Source organism: Sphaerodactylus townsendi, linkage group LG01 (genome assembly GCF_021028975.2).
Source record: "Sphaerodactylus townsendi isolate TG3544 linkage group LG01, MPM_Stown_v2.3, whole genome shotgun sequence".
Lineage (NCBI taxonomy): Eukaryota > Metazoa > Chordata > Lepidosauria > Squamata > Sphaerodactylidae > Sphaerodactylus > Sphaerodactylus townsendi.
In genome coordinates, this window is record NC_059425.1 from 53864814 (window position 1) to 53883088 (window position 18275).

Genomic DNA, 18275 nt, shown 5'->3' on the forward strand with positions numbered 1-18275 from the left:
CTTTGGTCCTTGACATCTGGGCCAACTGCCATCTAATGAGACTCGCCATTCCTCCCTTTTTTGGGGGGAGGGAACTTATAATCAGAATGCTGGACGCCACCCCTCCCCTTTACGGGAGGGGAGGGAGCTTTTAAAATAGACTGTTGAACGCCATCTACTTTATTGGGTTTATGGTATATCTATTAGAAATAGTTTTATGTTTTTATCGCTGCTTTTAAAATGTTTTAATTATCTTACATTGTTATTCCTATGTTGTACACCGCCCAGAGCCCCTCGGGGATGGGGCGGTATAAAAGCTTAAGGAAATAAATAAATAAATAAATAAATAAATAAATAAATAAATAAATAAATAAATAAATAAATAAATAAATAAATAAATAAAGGAAAGATTGTATGAAAAAGACTTTTCTTTCATATTACAACATACATATTTGTGGGTGAAGAGAAGGGGTAGCATTCTCTCAGTCCTTTTTCATATGTACTAGGCAATCAGCCAGCTAAGATACTCCACTTTTAAGAAAATAATATGTTTATCAAGGGGGAAAAGCCACCTGCCTTTTCATGTTACAGCAATCTTCTACAGCTGCTAATTTATATTTTCCATAAAAAAATCAAGAATAATGGAGTGGCTGCTGAATAATAAAAAAGAATTAAATTAAATCAATTATTTTCCTTAGAACAATATGCTACATATGCCGGGACTGTGTGAAACTGAAGTGAAGTATTTCATACTAACTGGCTACCACTCACTGATTGATGAATCCAGGAAGAAAAAGTTCACATCTAGATTTATACATATTTCTTCACAGAGCCTGAATAACCAAAATTAATTTGTTATAACTTTCTACTTTCCCCCTCCTCTTTCTATCAATAGTCACATTCAAGCAGCATTGCCCTTTCTCAACATTTAAAAATAATTTAAAGTTGATTTATTTCACTCTCCATATAAATGTTAAGAGGTTTTGTTTTAATATTGGGCTTTTACTGTGCATTATGTCACTATGACATATGAGTACAGCTCATATAGGAGTCTGTCTGATACCAAGGCCAATGTAATAACAGAATAAAATACTCTTGAAAGCAAATAAAGAACATATAAAAATGTCTCCAGCATCCGTATTTTTAAAAGATAGCTAAGAAAAAGGCAAAAATTGCCCCTTTGGGAAGGTAAGAGTTCTGTAGTCACGAACCTTTTCTTTTCCTTGGAACTTGCTTGTTTTTTCTTAACTTTTATCATGACATAGCTCAATTTTCTGAATTTTCACCCTAGAAAATAAATGTGTGAGATCAGGTGCAAAGACAGTTGCACATAGATCAATGATCAACTGTGTTCCTGAGCAAGGCTGCTGAGGCTACTGTGGGTCCCCAGGAAAAGACTCCCTCTTTGCATCACCCTGGAATGCTCTTTCAATTCATACTAGGCAGCAATGGCCGTTTCCGCACGGCCATGGTAGGGGTCGGGTCGGCATACATGACACTGACCCTACCCCTCTGGGACCGTTCGCATGACAGAGGGGGCATGTTCCCAGGCCTCGGCGACGTGCCAGAGGGCCGCAGGGCAGGTAGGTCTACCGGACATGGGGGGAGGGCAGGCACGGCAGTGGCTCCAAGCTGCCGTTTTCCATAAACCTCGCTTGGGAAGCGAGGTTGGAAAATGGCAGCTTCGCGCCGCTCGAGTGGCGTTGTGCTGTGAAGCAGCAGCCGCTTCTCTTCAGGCGAACGGCTCTCTGGGGATCTTCGCATTTTGCTATCCCTCAGGGTGCCGTGATAGCACGCCCATGCGGAAAGGGCCAATGAGACTCAATTGGCTATGCCAGCATCTCACAGGAACTGGCAGTGCAACTTACAGCATCCTCCAGAATCCTCTACAACACTTATTCCAGCTACACAAAAGTTCCTCAGCAAATAACCTGAAGTCAGAAGGCTTGACAATCATTGCCATAGTTAAAAACAAAAACAAAAAACACCTACATCTTGTGGCATTAGGTCAACATGGTAAGCCATTAGAGAGCAGCACAGATGAATGTATTCTGCATAATTGCACAATGCTGCATCATGCTTAAAACAATTATACAGCACGGAAATGAACTATGACAGGGACAGGGTTGGAGACAGCTACCATGCTGTCCTAAAGGTTGGTTAGATGCAATGTAACTTGCGCTAGAGCTCTTCCTCAAGCAAAAACACAAGAAAGCTATCACAGTAGCCACTTGCACGAAGGCAAATAACGACCCTTTCCGCACAATTCATTTAAAATGTTTTGAAGCAAGTAATAAAGCCTTTCCTCCATGTTCCGCATTGTTTTTACCCCAAAATGTTTTATTTCCAGCCTCAAAATGATTTAATTGACTACCCTTTTAAAACAATTATCCAGTTGAAACGTTTTCAAAACATTTTTCACTTGCTTTACGAATCTCTTTAAAACATTTTACAAGCTTCTCTGTTATCCCCAAACTTTCTCCTCAGCACCATTTTGTGAGCTCCCCCTCTGCTCCCCCTCATCTGTTTATGAGATTATTTTTTTAATTGAGGTGTAATATTCAGTGCATCAAGAATACAAAGTACAGAGAATTGCAGCACGAAGCTGTGAAGAACTGAAGCATCAATTCTACAACTAACTAAATGAAAGGGAAAAATCACATGATGGTGGCCAGAAATCATTTTGAGGAGGTGAATTTGGACAAAAAGGGGAGTGGGGTAAAAATATCTTACAAATGTTTTCAAAATGTATCAAAACATTTGTGATAATTTGTGCAGAAAGGGACATTTCGTTCCCAAATGAACTGCTTATGCAAGATGTTGTGCAACCACTTTCTGCGCCAATAGGACAATAAGCACTAGATGTTCCACAAGATGTTATGCAAGCAGAACTGTGATAAACTCTACGTTTATCTTTCTGCTTGAGCATCACTGGATCCAAACCAACGTCTCAGCAAGAATGGAACTGAGAATGGAATTGATGCTTACATTATTAGACCAGAATGGTCCATATCTTTTTTCTTTCAGCTTGCTTCCTATATTGTTTTTGTTAGAAAACTGGATACTGTGCATTATGTGGTATGATGAGAAAACCAAAAGCCATTTGGCCCTGTAGATTATTGTATTGCAATAATGTTTTCTAGTTGGCCATCCAATCAGGTTCAGTACCTACATTAACTTTTTGGTTTGGTTCTTAATTGGTTTTGACTGTGTAAGTAGTTTAGAACTAGTATGAACTAAAATAATAAAAATGGAAAATGCAGGGGGTACTTCAGAGTAGAATGCAGGGGGTACTTCAGAGTAGAAGTTCACCAGAAGTCATTTTTAGAAGAGCACCTCAGCACCTGGAAATGGTTCTGACAGAAAGACATTGCTAAAAGATGGTGACACGCATTGAAAGACATTAAGATCAATGCGGCTCCGATGGTATGGCTGATGTTCTTTGGTCCATTAATAGCATAACCTGAGTAGATAAGGGGGACAGAGTTGACATCTGGATTGGTTGAAAGACCCCCATCCCCACTGGTTGAAAGACCCCCATCCCTGGGTCTGTGATTTTGTTAGGGTTTTTTTTTACTTACTAGTGAGTAGCAGAGGCGTATCTAGGGAAAATGTAGCCCATTTTAATTTCCATCTGTCTGTCTGGGACAGGACACAATTAGAGAAGGGGGAAGGGTATTGTTTACCTAGGCACAGAAGTTTAAAAGTGCCCACTTCAGGCAGAAAGCCCATTAACATGATAACATGTTATGGAATGATATTATGGAAATAAAATATAAACAACTTCCGTCCTGGATCATGAAATTGTATGTATAGGATGGGCTCAGTGTTACACATTTGTACTGGGTCCTGGTAGAGTTTTGAGTTAGTGTATGGGCCCTGGTCACATCTCTAACATGAGTGTTGACAAGACCTCATCTTCCTTCAGGATCACATCCCATCCATTCCCAACATTCATCTTTAGCATCGTCCACCATTGTGTCTCCTCAGTACTTGTATCTGTGGTATTTACGCCAAGTCCAAGAATTTGTAAACTTCACTGGCAATGAAAAAAGAAAGGGGAGATATAAAATAACTTAGTGATTAATTGACAAATACATATTATTTCCACTTGAAGCTTGTACTCTCAGAAACTTTTTGCTCTCACTAAGTAGTATATCTGAAAGGGCTTTCCTGCAACTACTGTAGTGAAGTCTGACCCTTCCCACGGACTATTTCTTGTTAATGGCCTCTGATTGGTATACAATCTTGAATAATTCCTGCAATTAGGGAGGCTCATTTTCAAGAGCTGAAATACTAACATTTTGGAATTAGTTTTTATGGGCTGGAGCTTTTAATTTAAGATTTTAAAAACATCAGAGTACACCAAAAAGCAAATAAACTCTAGCTAATGAAATTCACAGAAGTAAAGTACCCACTTCTCACTAGCTTTCTTGGGTGATTTATTGACAGCTGGTTATAAAAACAATTTTATTAAAGGTCATAATGTTTCCTTTTTTTAAAAAAGTGAGTTTAATTTATGGTGTAATTAGCCTTCCTGCAATAGGCACGATGCCAAACCCATCAGTTATGGCTTTGAAATAAGAACTTGGTGTTTTTAATTATATCTGTAGGAATATGTTCAAAGACAAGATTCCAGTGGGGTAATGTTATTTTCTCTTTATAGCTGCTTTATTGATGTTAAAATCATAAAAACATTAGATTTTCAGCTTGCACTGATTGATGTCTAGTAATTAAATATAAATGCCTAGCAGATAAAGAGTTATAAATAATTTGCAATAAGGTACCGACAGAAGCATCTCTCATGATGCTAAAATTCAGTCTTCATTATTCCTCCATCCTTTAACTTATTTGGAGCTTGCCTGAGGAGTGTTTCACATCTTTTTTTCTAGGTGAATATTTTCTTCTGCCTAAATTAAATGTTCACTTTGGCCAGGATCTATGTTCAAAATGACTTTTCTCCCCTCGTTCTTCACACTGCAGCCCCTTAAAAAGCTGTTCCAAATTTGTGAGACTCTCTTTAGCCAAGTTCCATTTCTTGCCCCCAACTTAAAAATCAGCTTGGGAAGAGAGATTTTGAGCTGGAAGGAACACGGTGTGAAAAGATGAAGCAATTTATTTTGAAGACATCCTGCTTATGCAGAATCAAAGTTTGCTTCAAGAATTATGGGTCAAAAACAACATAGAAGAAAGAAACAGAAAAGAAATAATCATGAAAGTCCACATTACACATCACCTGGGTCTTCAGCAAATGTCTGTTCTTTACTTCAATCAATGCCTGTTCTTGACTTTCATTCACATAATCTGCCAGAGTATGTTTCTCCACTTCCACTGTTTGCTGTTCTTGCACTAAGCCTCTGCCACCAGATCTCTGGGAAGGTATAATCTATCAGTGTCATTGCGTGTGTGTAAGGCATGGTGCATTGTCATAAGGTTCCAAGTTTTTCTATCCAATGCATCCAACTCAGCCTGTGTCCAGTTGATGATTCCCGCAGTGTACCAGATGATAGGTATGCCCGAAGTGTCGATGGCCTTGATGGTATTCTCGCTGTTTAATTTAGATTTCAAAAATTTCCTGACCCTATGGGTGTATTCTCTGCTGACCATAGTCTTCACTTGCCCATGCTTGATGTTATCCAGCTGTAAAATGCCCAGGTATTTATAATCTGTCTCTTGGTTGCAGTTGATGAGTTGGCCATCAGGCATTTCTATGTCATCACTCTCAATGTTTTTGTCCCTCTTTATTGTCACAGTGGTGCACTTTTCCAGGCTAAATTCCATTGAAATGTCTGTGCTGAATATTCGGACTTTGTTTACTAGTGACTGGATTTCTGTGTCTGATTTCCCATACAGCTTCAAATCATCCATGAACAGCAAATGTGAGATTTTTCCCGAGTCTTTGCCCATTTGATATCCCAACTTTGTTTTCTTTTAAATTGCTATTAGTGGTATCATGGCGATGATAAACAGTAAGGGTGATAGTGAATCACCTTGGAAAATTCCTCGCTTAATATTGACTGTTCCGAAGTTTTCATTTCTGACTGTCAGTTCAGTTTTCCACTGCCTCATCGCTTTTTCAGTAAATACTCGAATGTTTTCTCTGATGCCAATTGTTTCCAAGCATTTCATGATCCAACTATGGGACCATATGCAAATTCATTCTTCGATTCTTGCAGTTCTCCGTTATCATTTTGTCCATCAAGAGTTGATCTTTTGTATCCCTGCTCCTTCTTTTGTTCCCTTTTTGTTCCACCAGCAGGATGTTATTTTCTTCCAAGTAGTCCATGATGTTATCTGCTGCTGCTGTTGTGGTGGTGGTGGTGGTGGATTTCACAACTGCCAGATATTTAGCTGGGCCTTTCATTACAATATGAGCCTCGCCCAGAGGTCTAGGAAATTGTAATGTATCGAGGTAGTATTTGTGCAGATCCCAGCAAGGCTGCCTTCTGAATTTGACAGATGTTAATTTTGTAAATTCGAAAATATTTCAAGTGCTGCCCTAGTGTTTTCGGAATGGCGCCCAGTGCGATTGGGACGACCATCATCATCATCATCATCATCATCATCGTCATCATCATCATCATCATCATCATCATCATTGTAGATTTCACAGCTGCCAGATCTTTAGCTGGTTGTTGGCCTTCATTACAATTTGAGCCTCACCCAGAGGCCTAGGAAGTTGTAATGTATCGGCGTAGTATTTGTGCGGATCCCAGTAGGGCTGCTTTCTGAATTTGACAGATGTTAATTTTATCAATTGGAAGATGTCTCAAGTGCTGCCCTAGTGTTTTTGGGATGGCGCCCAGCAAGCTGATTACCACTGGGACGACCTCAGCTGGTTTGTGCCATAGACGCTGAAGCATGATTTTCAAATCGCTGTATCTAGTGACCTTCTCATGTTCTTTTTTAATGACCCTGCTATCACCGGGGGTGGTGGTGGTGGTGGTGGTGGTGGTGGTGGTTGGGGCTCTGGGCGGTGTACAATAAAACCAAAGAAACAATACAAAGGAAACCAATATACAACATAATTCAAATCATAATTAATACATTAACACCCAGTAGCAACATCATAAACCAATTGTAGATGGTGTCCAAGATTCCAACTCCACCACCTTCAGGAGGGGACTGGCAGTATGCTGGATAGATGGTACAAATAGATAGTGCATGGGGGCATTAAGGAAGAAGGGGGTGGTCAGTCAACAGCCAGACTCTCCAAAGGTCCGGGAGAACAGCTCAGTTTTACAGGCCCTGTGGAACTCACTGAGATCCTACAGGGCCTAATAACTGGAGGAAGAGCGTTCCACCAGGTAAAAGCCCTGGCCTGGGTAGAGGCCAGCTGCATCATTGAGGGGCCTGGAACTACCAGCAAATTTGCCTCTGCAGAGCACAGGGGCCATATGGGCCATATGGGGCAAGGCAGTCTCAAAGGTATGAGGGTCCCAGATTGCGAAGGGCCTTAAAGGTCAATACCAGCACCTTGAAGATGATCCAGAACTCCTCTGGGAGCCAGTGCTCCTATATAATTTGGTCCCCTATCAAAGTGTTGCCTAGGTTGCTTGAAACATCCACACACACACCCCTCCTACCATACCCACTTCCAGCATTAGGAGAATGTTCTTGCGGCTGATAACTTTGGGGCCAGAAATAACTGTTTTCATGATCTGAGATGGAACCAAACACTTGAAATGAACTCTTGCTGTTTTTTATACTTAGACAACACTCCCCCCCCCCACATCAAAAACAACCTCAGTAGAGAAGAACAGAGCAGGTGGGAGCCTACAATTGCTCACAAGTTCTTTTTTTGCTCTCCAAAGAGCTTCCCTGGTTGGTGATCATGGAGCAAAGACCTTTTATTTGGCACCCATTAAAATAATCAAGCTTAGGTCTACAGAGTCCCTTGAGAATGCAAAACAGTTGTAATTCAATCTGAGCACATTCTTCACTATATCAGCAGTTGCTTTCAATGATCTAGGAGAGCCACAAGGGTTCTCTTTTTGTGCATTTTGAATAAAACTATTAAATATTGTTTGGCAGCATTGTGCTTTTTCTGGCTCCAATACTTCAAAATATATGTTCAGTAATTAACTTTATATTGGGCTAAATGGATGAACTGAAGTTAATTCCCATATAATGAAATCCTTGGTAGACCCTGTGTTGCCCCTGAACTTAAGCCATATGCAGGATTTGGACGTTTCTTTCCTCCTAGTAACATTTCTCCTGTGGAGAGAGGCTCTTCTTGGGCCTTTATTCACTCTTCACGTGTACTTTGTGACTGGGGTTGTTTTTTTAAAAAATGTGCGTTTGGCTCCTGGTCAGAAATGTTTCGTAGAAAATGAAGTCTGATTAATTGAATGTAAATAGCACTGAAGATGTCATGGGAATATGCCAGATTAGTTTAATTACAATAGTTCTTCAGAGCCAAAAGAAGAAGGGCTGCTGGAATTCAATGGAAAAAAACTGCAAAAACTCTGCTCCTATGATTGTACTCAGTTGGCTGATTATAATCCAGCACCAGATCATCATGGGTAGAACCACACACCAAATAAACCAACCAAAGGACATACTCTATTTTTTTCCTATGTGCCATACACATAGGAACAGTTTAGGTAACTCTCCCAAAATCACAACTCTTCTCTATTATCTCAAGATATGCTCTGCAAGTACATGTATTTATTTATTTATTATTCATACTTTATATACAGCCCCATCCCCAAGGGGCTCTGGGGATGATGCAGCAGCCTTGCTAAAGATAAGCAGGTCTGGGCCTGGTTAATGTCTGAATGGGAGAACTTCTGGGAGCCCTTCATATGCTGACTTGAGCATCATGATATAAGAAAATTGTGAAATGAATTAACTAAAATAAATTATCAATAGACAAGCTTTGAACATTTGTCTAAATAGTGCATATGCATTGATATGGTTGATTATTGTTTGTCACCCTCAGTCCTGTTGGGGAGGGCAGGATATACCATATATACTCACATATAAGTCAAATTTTTCAGCACATTTTTTGTACTGAAACCCCCCCCCCCCTCGACTTATACGCAAGTGAGGTGTATTTAAGAAAATATTTCAGGGTTTTTACTTTGTCGGCCGCCAGGGGGCACAGTTTTTAGGTTAGTGGCACCAAAATGTCAGAGTATCATCAGGTGACACTCCTGATGATACCAGCCAGGTTTGGTGAAGTTTGGTTCATGGGGTCCAAAGTTATAGACCCCCAAAGGGAGTGCCCCATCCCCCATTGTTTCCAATGGGAGCTAATAGTAGATGGGGCTACATTTTGAGTCCATAACTTTGGACTGCTTGAACCAAACTTCACCAAACCTGGCTGGTATCATCAGAATAATCTCTTGCTGATACCAGCCAGGTTTGGTGATGTTTGGTTCAGGGGCTCCAAAGTTATGGGTGCTCCCATCCCCCATTGTTTCCAATGGATGTTAATAGCAGATGGGGCTACCCTTTTGAGGGTCCATAACTTTGGACCCCCTGAACCAAACTTCACCAAACCTGGGTGGTATCAATAAGAGGGTCTCCTAAAGATACTCTGAAATGTTGGTACTGCTAACATAAACATTCTTCCCCTGACAGGCACCCTCAAATTAGGTGCCTCAACTTATATGCGGGTTGACTTATACAAGAGTATATACGGTAAATGGAATTTTATTTATATATATATATAAATATATATATATGGAATTTTATATATATATAAAATGCTCAATATCTGTATGACAATGTGAATTCTCTTTCTTTCACCTTCCCTTCCATTTCTTCCTTCTTTGAATTTGAGTCTTCCTTTACCTACTTATTCTATAGGTTACTCAAATATCATATCTTCTCTTGACCTTTTAAAAAATTAATACCTGTTTATAGTGTGGTTTCATAATATTCAATATATGGACAATTTAGCTTGCCAGCTCTAGAGTGCAAAATTCCTGGAGATATGGAGGTGGGACCAAGGAGAGCAGACTGTAAAGAGGGAAGGGAGCTCAGCGTGGATGTGATCCCATAGATTCTATCTCCTGAAGCTGCCATTTTCCCCAGGGGGAGTGATCTTTGAAGCCTGGCAATTACTTTCAATTCCAGGAGAAATCAAGACCCCAATGGGAAGTTAGAAATCCCAGAACAAATTTAAGTTTACTTGCTTACTCCAAAACTCCATTAGTCTAATTAAAAATGCTAGGACTAAACTGACTTCTTTAACAATCTCAAGAATGGAATTTAATAAGCAACTGAGTACCCAAAAGTATACAAACATTTGCTGCAATTTCAGGTAATATTATGAGGAACTGGTGAGACTTAATTTTTAAAAACAATTTGCCAATCCACTCAGTGAATTCAAGAAATACTATTCCAAACTCCACCTGGGTGCATGCAATGAATCATGGAGTGTTTTAGACCTAGGCCCAAAGTTTTTGCCTTAATTTTACACATAGAAACAGAGATATCAGGTATTGTAACATTTCAAAATATTTTTGTTCTGATCCAGAGAAAGATAGACAAGTTTCTTGAACATTTATTACAGTGGCGTATGTGAAAAGGAAAGGGTGAATTCTTTGGAATGCAATAATTTCTAACTAGGTTGATCTAAAACCTAATAGAGTTTCCACATTATTTACTCCACATTGATAAAAAGAATTTTGCTAAGCTGCTATGGGGGTCAAATAAACCCTCATCTGACCATGCTGAAACTTTTTTTCTCAGCTCAGGAGGATGAGGAAAATTCCTGCTTTTCTTTCACTTCCACCTGGGCAGAACCCCTTTCTCATTTCAGGATGCTCTGACCCTGTCTTTTTATTCCAGGATAATCCTCCAAAATTTTCAGTTTCAAAATTAGTCTAAAACCAAACTGAAATGGGTATAGATGAGAGTTCCCAATGTGTGGGTTGGGTCCCAAACCCTCTGAAAGTGAGTTGTAGGCCAGTCTTCCCTAATGGCAGCTCTTACCCTTTGCATCCTTCTTCTGCTTTCCTCTCACCAACTTCTCACCTTCTTCTCTCTCCCTCAATGTTTGTAACAATAATGAGGGGAGGAACCCACTTGTTTGAATTTGTAATGGGAGTAGCTGTACCCTTTGTGTGATGTTTGCTGGTTTCTCTAAACCATCTGGAATGTTGGAATAGAGGAGTGCTAAGGTCATAGTTTGTCTACAGCATCAAAAAAAAACCTTGGGCCAGCCCTGGATGGGTCACCATGAAAAGAGAATTTGGACTTGTGTGTCCCCATACCAAAAGGTTTGGGCAGTACTGGTGTAGATAATCTGCATCAAACTACTCTGAAGTTATTGTCACCACCTGCTCAAGCACCTTTCTCAAAAAGGGGACATTGGACTTGGGAAACTATGTGGGGTCCATAAAAGGCTTTGTAAGGAACAACCTCCCAAATTAGGAGGAGGACTACCTCCTCCTAAGTTTCCCCTTCCGTCGTGTCCAACCCTGGGGTACCACTGCAAGCAGTGATTTGATGGGCAAGCCATTTTTGTGGGGTAGTTTGCCATTGCTTTCCCCAGCTATTCTTTAGCCCCACCCCCCCAGCTATGAGCTAGGTACTCATTTACCGACCAAGGAATGGATCTATGAGTTGACCATGAGCCAGCTGCCAGGATATCTGATCCACAGGGAGCTCAAACTCCTGACCGTGTGAGTGGCAGTGCAAGCACTTAACCACTACGCCATGAGGCTCTTTCTCCTATGGTACTAGCATGCAAATGCTTTATTTCCAAACTGGCTCATAGGAAATAGCCTCACTTAAGTCTCCAGGAGAACTGGTTGCACTTTATGAACTCCTCAAGACAATGAAAGCAGAACAGAGCATTTTCCATTATACACTGTAGCAAGATATTTGGTGGAGCTTCTTGCAGCTTCTTGCAGACTAAGCTGGACTGATGCCACAGAAGAACAGAGCAGGACAATTATCTGGTTACTGTAGGCTAGGCTGCTCTTATCCTTGGATTTCTGGCTGCAGCAGTTGCTCATATCCACCAGAATGGCAAGGCAAGGGGAAATGAGGAGGAGTGAAGATGCTAGGAAAGGAAAAGAAGAAACCAGAGCATGGCCCCTTCTGCACAGCACAGGCAGAGGGGTTGTAGTTGGGATAAAGTAACCCACTGACCTGTTTACCCATTCACATGCTTCCGTGCAGGCAGCGAACAGAGTCCCCGGAAACAATGCAGGTTGCTATCCTTTTTTAAAATCTACCTCCCTTAGCTGCATAGGTTTGTGGGTAGGCAGGCATGGACCCCCACAGCCATGATGGTGTCTCACAATGCTGCAAGATGTTCCTGTCTCCCTGTGTGGCTACACAGCTGTTAGGTGGGACCTTTAAAAATGGAGGGAAGCACAGCCACTTAAAGTGCTTCTGGCCAGTTGTTTGCTTGTGAGCAGCTGCAATCCAAGTTAAAACAAATGAATCAGAAATAGTGCAATTCTTTAAAAAAATGTTTCAGGGGAGATAACACAGGGCAGCCTCACTTTAGGGGTGGGAGCCATGCAAAGTCTCCTCCCCCCGGAACTGGTTTTTTCCCATCCCCAGCCCAGGTTTATTGGCCCATGCAGAAGGGGTCTATGAGAAGGCGGCAGGCTATGGGAGGGAGGGAGGAAAGAGGGAGTTTGCCAAATAAGTGGAGAAAAGAGATGGACGGCTGTTCCTACATTTGGGGCATTTCCACATCCCTAAATAATAGCACAATTTAAGCTTAAATGGATTGCCATGCATCCTCTTCCTTGAAAAGACATCCATTCTACAGAAAAATAAATAAAATCCCTTTCAACAAGCCCATTCCTTTGGAGTACCTCTCTGAAAGACAGACCTTTGCCATTTTCCCAGTTATCAAAGTTATTTGTGTTAAGTTGACAGACCCCAGTGAAACTCCTAGTAAATCAATGGGCCTACATCTGTTTCTTATATCATGAATGCAGGTGCATCAGTCCATCTGTGTTCATTATACCTTGGTATAGTTCTGCTTACCTTTCCCTGAACTTTCAGAACAGCTTCCAGAAATCTCCCAGAAATGCTTCCTTAAACTGAAAAACTAAATCACCCTGTACAGCAACCAGGCTTTTCTCTGGATTCCTAAGAAGTTGTTCAAGTGACTGTTATGTATAAATCCATGCATAAATGTGTGCATACACAAGCATAGATGGATAGATATGTAAATCACAGAACCACTTTAGTTACAGCTCTGGCAATCAAATGCTGATATGTCTTCTTCTTAAAACTATTGTTCCAATTTTCCCTTTTCATTTATTTCATAGAATCATAGAGTTGGAAGAGACCCCAAGGGCCATCAAGTCCAACCCCCTGCAATCCAGGAATACATAATCAAAGTGCTCCTGACAGATGGCCATCCAGCCTCTGTTTAAAAACCACCAAAGGAGAAGACTCCACCACACTCCTAGGTCGAGCATTCCGCTGTCGAACAGCCCTTACTGTCAGGAAGTTTTTCCTGATGTTTAGGAGGAATCTCTTTTCCTGCACCTTGAACCCATTACTCCTAATCCTAGTCTCTGGAGCTGCAGAAAACCAGCTTGCTCCCTCACCAACATGACATCCTTTCAAATATCTAAACATGGCTATCATGTCACCTCTTAACTTTCTCTTCACCAAACTAAACATACACATCTCCCTAAGTCTCCCCTCACAGGGCATGGAATCCAGATCTTTTACCATTTTGGTTGCCCTCCTCTGGACACATTCCTGCTTGTCAATATCCTTCCTGAATTGCGGTGCCCAGAACTGCACACAATATTCCAGGTGAGGTCTAACCAATGCAGAATAGAGAGGTATAATTACATCCCTCAATCTAGACACTATACTCCTATTGATACAGCCCAGAATCGCATTGGCTTTCTTGGCCACCACATCACACTGCTGACTCATGTTCAGTTTGTGGTCTACTAAGACTCCCAGATCCCTTTCACATGTAGCGTTGTCAAGCCAGGTGTCACCCATCCCTATATCTGTGCATTTCTTTTTTTTTTTTTTGCCTAAGTGTAGTATCTTACATTTATCGTTTGAAATTCATTTTGTTTGTTTTGGCCCAGCTCTCTAGTCTGTCCAGGTCATTTTGAATTCTGACTCTGTCCTTCGGGTTATTAGCTACCCCTCCTAATTTGGTGTCATCTGCAAATCTGATTAGCATGCCTTCTATTCCATCATCCAAGTCATTGATAAAATATTTAATTGCAATGGGCCCAGGACAGAACGGTCCATTGGTATACTTACTCTGAAGGGGCCTTCTCCTGGTGGGCGATGAGGGCATCCTGACTGGGTGATTCCCAACTCATTCTCAGGGAGGCATGACTGAATTGATGTCACTTCCTGAAGAAGGCTTGGGCATCCATCTTGGTCCCAGTATTTGACTAACATAGTAGTATAGAGAACAAAACTCCACAATGCATAAACACAACAGGAAGTAACACCATAACACTGAACACAACGGGAGTAACTTATAGAAATAGTAATGTGTAAGATAACTTGTAATGAGGGAAGTTGTATTTACGTCCCTAGACATCGACCCTGGGCTGTCCCTATTTAAATTAATGTCACTATCCGGCGTGACTGTTAATCCGTTACCTGGTTCTTTTTTGGTGAGTTCTCAGGGAGGCCCAGGATGCCCTCATCGCCCACCAGGAGAAGGCCCCTATAGGTTAAGTATACCAATGGACTGTTCTCCTGGAGGCGGCCTCGGGCATCCTGATTGGGACCTCCCCAAGCAGTGTCCCTAGTTGGGTGGGATTATTCACCAAACATGTGCTCTAGCACTCTGTGTCCAAAGGCTGTGTCATTATCTGCCATGGACTGCAGTCTATAGTGTTTGATAAAGGATGTACTGGAGGACCAAATAGCAGCTTTGCATATGTCCTCCACTGGGATCAGGCGTCTAAATCCTGCGTTGGCTGCAGCGCTTCTGGTGGAATGAGCTGTGATCCCTATAGGTGTAGGTACGTTAGACAATCTGTATGCCTCTGTGATGCATGCTCTGATCGTAGAACTGATAGTGGCATGTGACATTTGTGCTCCCAAGTTAGGCGCAGAAACATTAATGAATAAGGCCTCCATTTTTCTAACGTCTTCCGTACGGATGATGTAGGCTTTGAGAGCTCTCCTGACATCCAGTGAGTGCCACAAAATTTCTTTTGGGTGTTTGGAAGAAGGAAAAAATGTGGGAAGTATGATTTCCTGTTTAAGATGAAAGGATGATCCCACCTTTGGGAGGAAGGTGGGATCCAAGCGCATCACGACCTTGTTCTTATGGAAAATGCACAGTTGAGAATTTATGGAGAGGGCATGCAGCTCAGAAACTCTTCTAGCTGATGTGATGGCTGTCAGGAATAACAGTTTCATACGAAGCCACTTCAGAGGTATCGATTGTATGGGCTCGAATGGTGGTTTGGTAAGAGCATTTAGGACGGTGTTTAATTTCCATGAAGGGAAATGATGAACTACTGGTGGCTGAGTCTGACGAACACCCTTAAGAAATCGAAGAATATCTGAATGCTTTGAAGCTGGCACACCCTGCAACTGGACCCAGACTGTGGATAATACCGTCATCTGTCTACTGAGGGTCATGCTCCTGAGACCCTGTTCTGACCCCTCCTGCAGGAAAGCCAACACCTGGGAAACTTTAGGCCGGATGGGATCTGCACCCTGCTTAATTGCCCACCTCACAAATGATTTCCACGACGAGTCGTAGATGCGAAGAGCGGATGAGCAATGAGAAGAAATGATGGTGTTGATTACTTTTTTGGAATATCCCTTCCTTTCTAGTGCTGAGCGCTCCACTGCCATGTGATTAGACAGAACCACTGGGGATTTGGATGAAGTATAGGCCCTTGAGATAACATGTCTGGAGGCATTGGTAGTCGGAGAGGTCGAGCCTTGGACAGTTGTAAAATGGATGAGAGCCATGGTCGCCTGGGCCACCATGGGGCGACCAGAATGACTTCCGCCCTCTCCTTCCAGATCTTCTGTAGAAGTTTGGGTATGATGGGTACCGGCAGAAAGGCGTAAAGTAGACATTGGGGCCATGGGGTGGTCAGTGCGTCCATGGCTGCTGCACGTTGGTGATGGTACCTGGTGAAGAAGATCAGTAGTGGATGGTTTTCCAATGCAAATAGATCTATTGAGGAGGTACCGAGCTCCTTGATTATCTGAAGAAAAATTGATGGGTGCAGTTTCCACTCTGCTTCCAGAATTGTTTGCTGGCTCAGCCAGTCGGCTTCTATGTTGAGGTCCCCCCTAATGTGTTCCGCTGACAGAGACTTGAGGTGCGTCTCGGCCCATGTAAGAATGTTGACAGCCTCCTGATGTAGTCTGAGAGATCTCAATCCCCCCTGGTTGTTGAGATGTGCTTTTGCTGCCACATTGTCCATTCTCACTAATATGTGACAGTCGTGGATGAAGAATTGAAATTGTGAAGAGCAAGACGAATGGCCATCATCTCCAGGAGGTTGATGCGAAGCTGTGACTGGACAGGATTCCAGACACCCTGAGCGATGTTGTCCTGGAATGACACTCCCCATCCCCGAAGACTGGTGTCTGTAAATATCTGCAGTCTGCTGTGGTGCAGGTACACCTTGCCTGTAGTCAGATTCTTGAGATGAGACCACCGGGTGAGGCTGTCCTTGACATGTGTAGGGATCTCCACTGGTCTGTCCTTCTTTTGCATAATTAGTCATTGATAAGGTCTCAGGAATTTCTGAAGAGCCCTCACATGAAAATGACCCCATTGTAGCATGTCTTAAATTGATATGAGGAGACCCATCAATTTTGCCAGTTGTAGGAGTGTCACTCTCCTGGCTGGAAGAAGAGAGGCCACCAGTCTGCATTTTGAGAGCCTTGGTGTGAGGGATGAAGAGTGCATTGGCTTGTGTATCTATCACTGCCCCTAGGTGTTCCATGTGGTACGAGTGAACTCTTTTGCAAATTGACTAAGAAACCATTAGAGGCCAGAGTCCTCATGACCAGTCGCATGTCTGCTGTTGCCCATTCCCTGGACTCCGATCTGACTAGAATGTCATCCAGGTAGGGGTGGATGTGGACACCCTGTCTCTTAGGGCTGTAATGGGTGCTAACAGTACCTTCGTGAACACGTGAAGGGCGGTGGCGTGCCCGAACGGTAAAGCCCAGCATTGAAAGTGCTCCTCCCCCACGGCAAACCTCAGGAAGCATCTGTGACGTAGATTGATTGGGATGTGGAGGTATGCCTCGGTGAGGTCTACCGATGTCATGTGGTCTCCTGGCCGCAGATTCTCCAAAATGGACCGGAGGGCAGAGGCGTTCCAGGGGTAAATGGCGCCCAGAGACAAATTGTCTCCAGGACGCCCCCCCCAGCCTCTGCCCCCCACCCCTGCTCTGCCCTTGATGCCCCCAAGCCGCACCCCCCCCCGGCCTCAGTGCTTATAAAAGAAGGTCTCCGAGGCTGGGACTGCAGTCTCTTCTGGCCTGCCTGGAGGGGAGGTCAGAAGAGACTGCAGGCTGCCTGCTGGGAGCCCAGCTGGCAGGGGGGGAAGGGAGGGAGGGGGGAGTCCAGGGTGGGATTGAGGGCGCTTGGAGGCAGCAGGAAGTCCGATGGGTCGAGGCACACGAAAATGACGAGACAGCAGGACTTCCTGGTCACACGGGGGGGCTGATTTTGCGCCCCCCACATGACCAGAAGAGTGGCGCCCGGGGACAAGGGGTACCCCTTGTCCCTAGGCAGATATGCCACTGCCGGAGGGTCTCCATTTTGAATCAACGAAGACGGATTGACCTGTTCACATACCTCAGGTTTAGGATTGCTCACCATTCTCCATTCTGCTTGGGCACTGTGAAGAAGTGGGAGTATACTCCACAGAATCATTCCGAAGGTGGTACCGGCTCTATGGCTCGAATTTGGAGAAAATGATTAATGGTCTTCTGTGTTCTCAACTTCTTTGGGGGGTTGCAGTGAATTGGAGAGCTCTGGAATCAAGGTTTCGGGAATCAAAAGAACTCTATGAGGTAGCCGGTGGTGACCACCTCTTTGGTCCATCAGTCGACATGGTTGCCTGTCCAAAGATGTTGGAAGCTTTGTAATCATGCGCCGACCGGGACTCTGTGATGGTCAAGACCTGGCAGAATGGTTGGGTTGGAAGGACCTTCCCCCTCGTCCCTGATTGAAATTGGAGGCATAAAAGGAAGAGTTGTTATTATTGCTACGTTTGCTAAAGGAATTGGAGGCGAACCAGTGTCTGCCTTCCTTGGGAGCACGTGCCAGTGTGTGCTGAGATCTGAATGTGGTGTAAGGTTTAACGGAAGAACCCTGTTCTGACCGG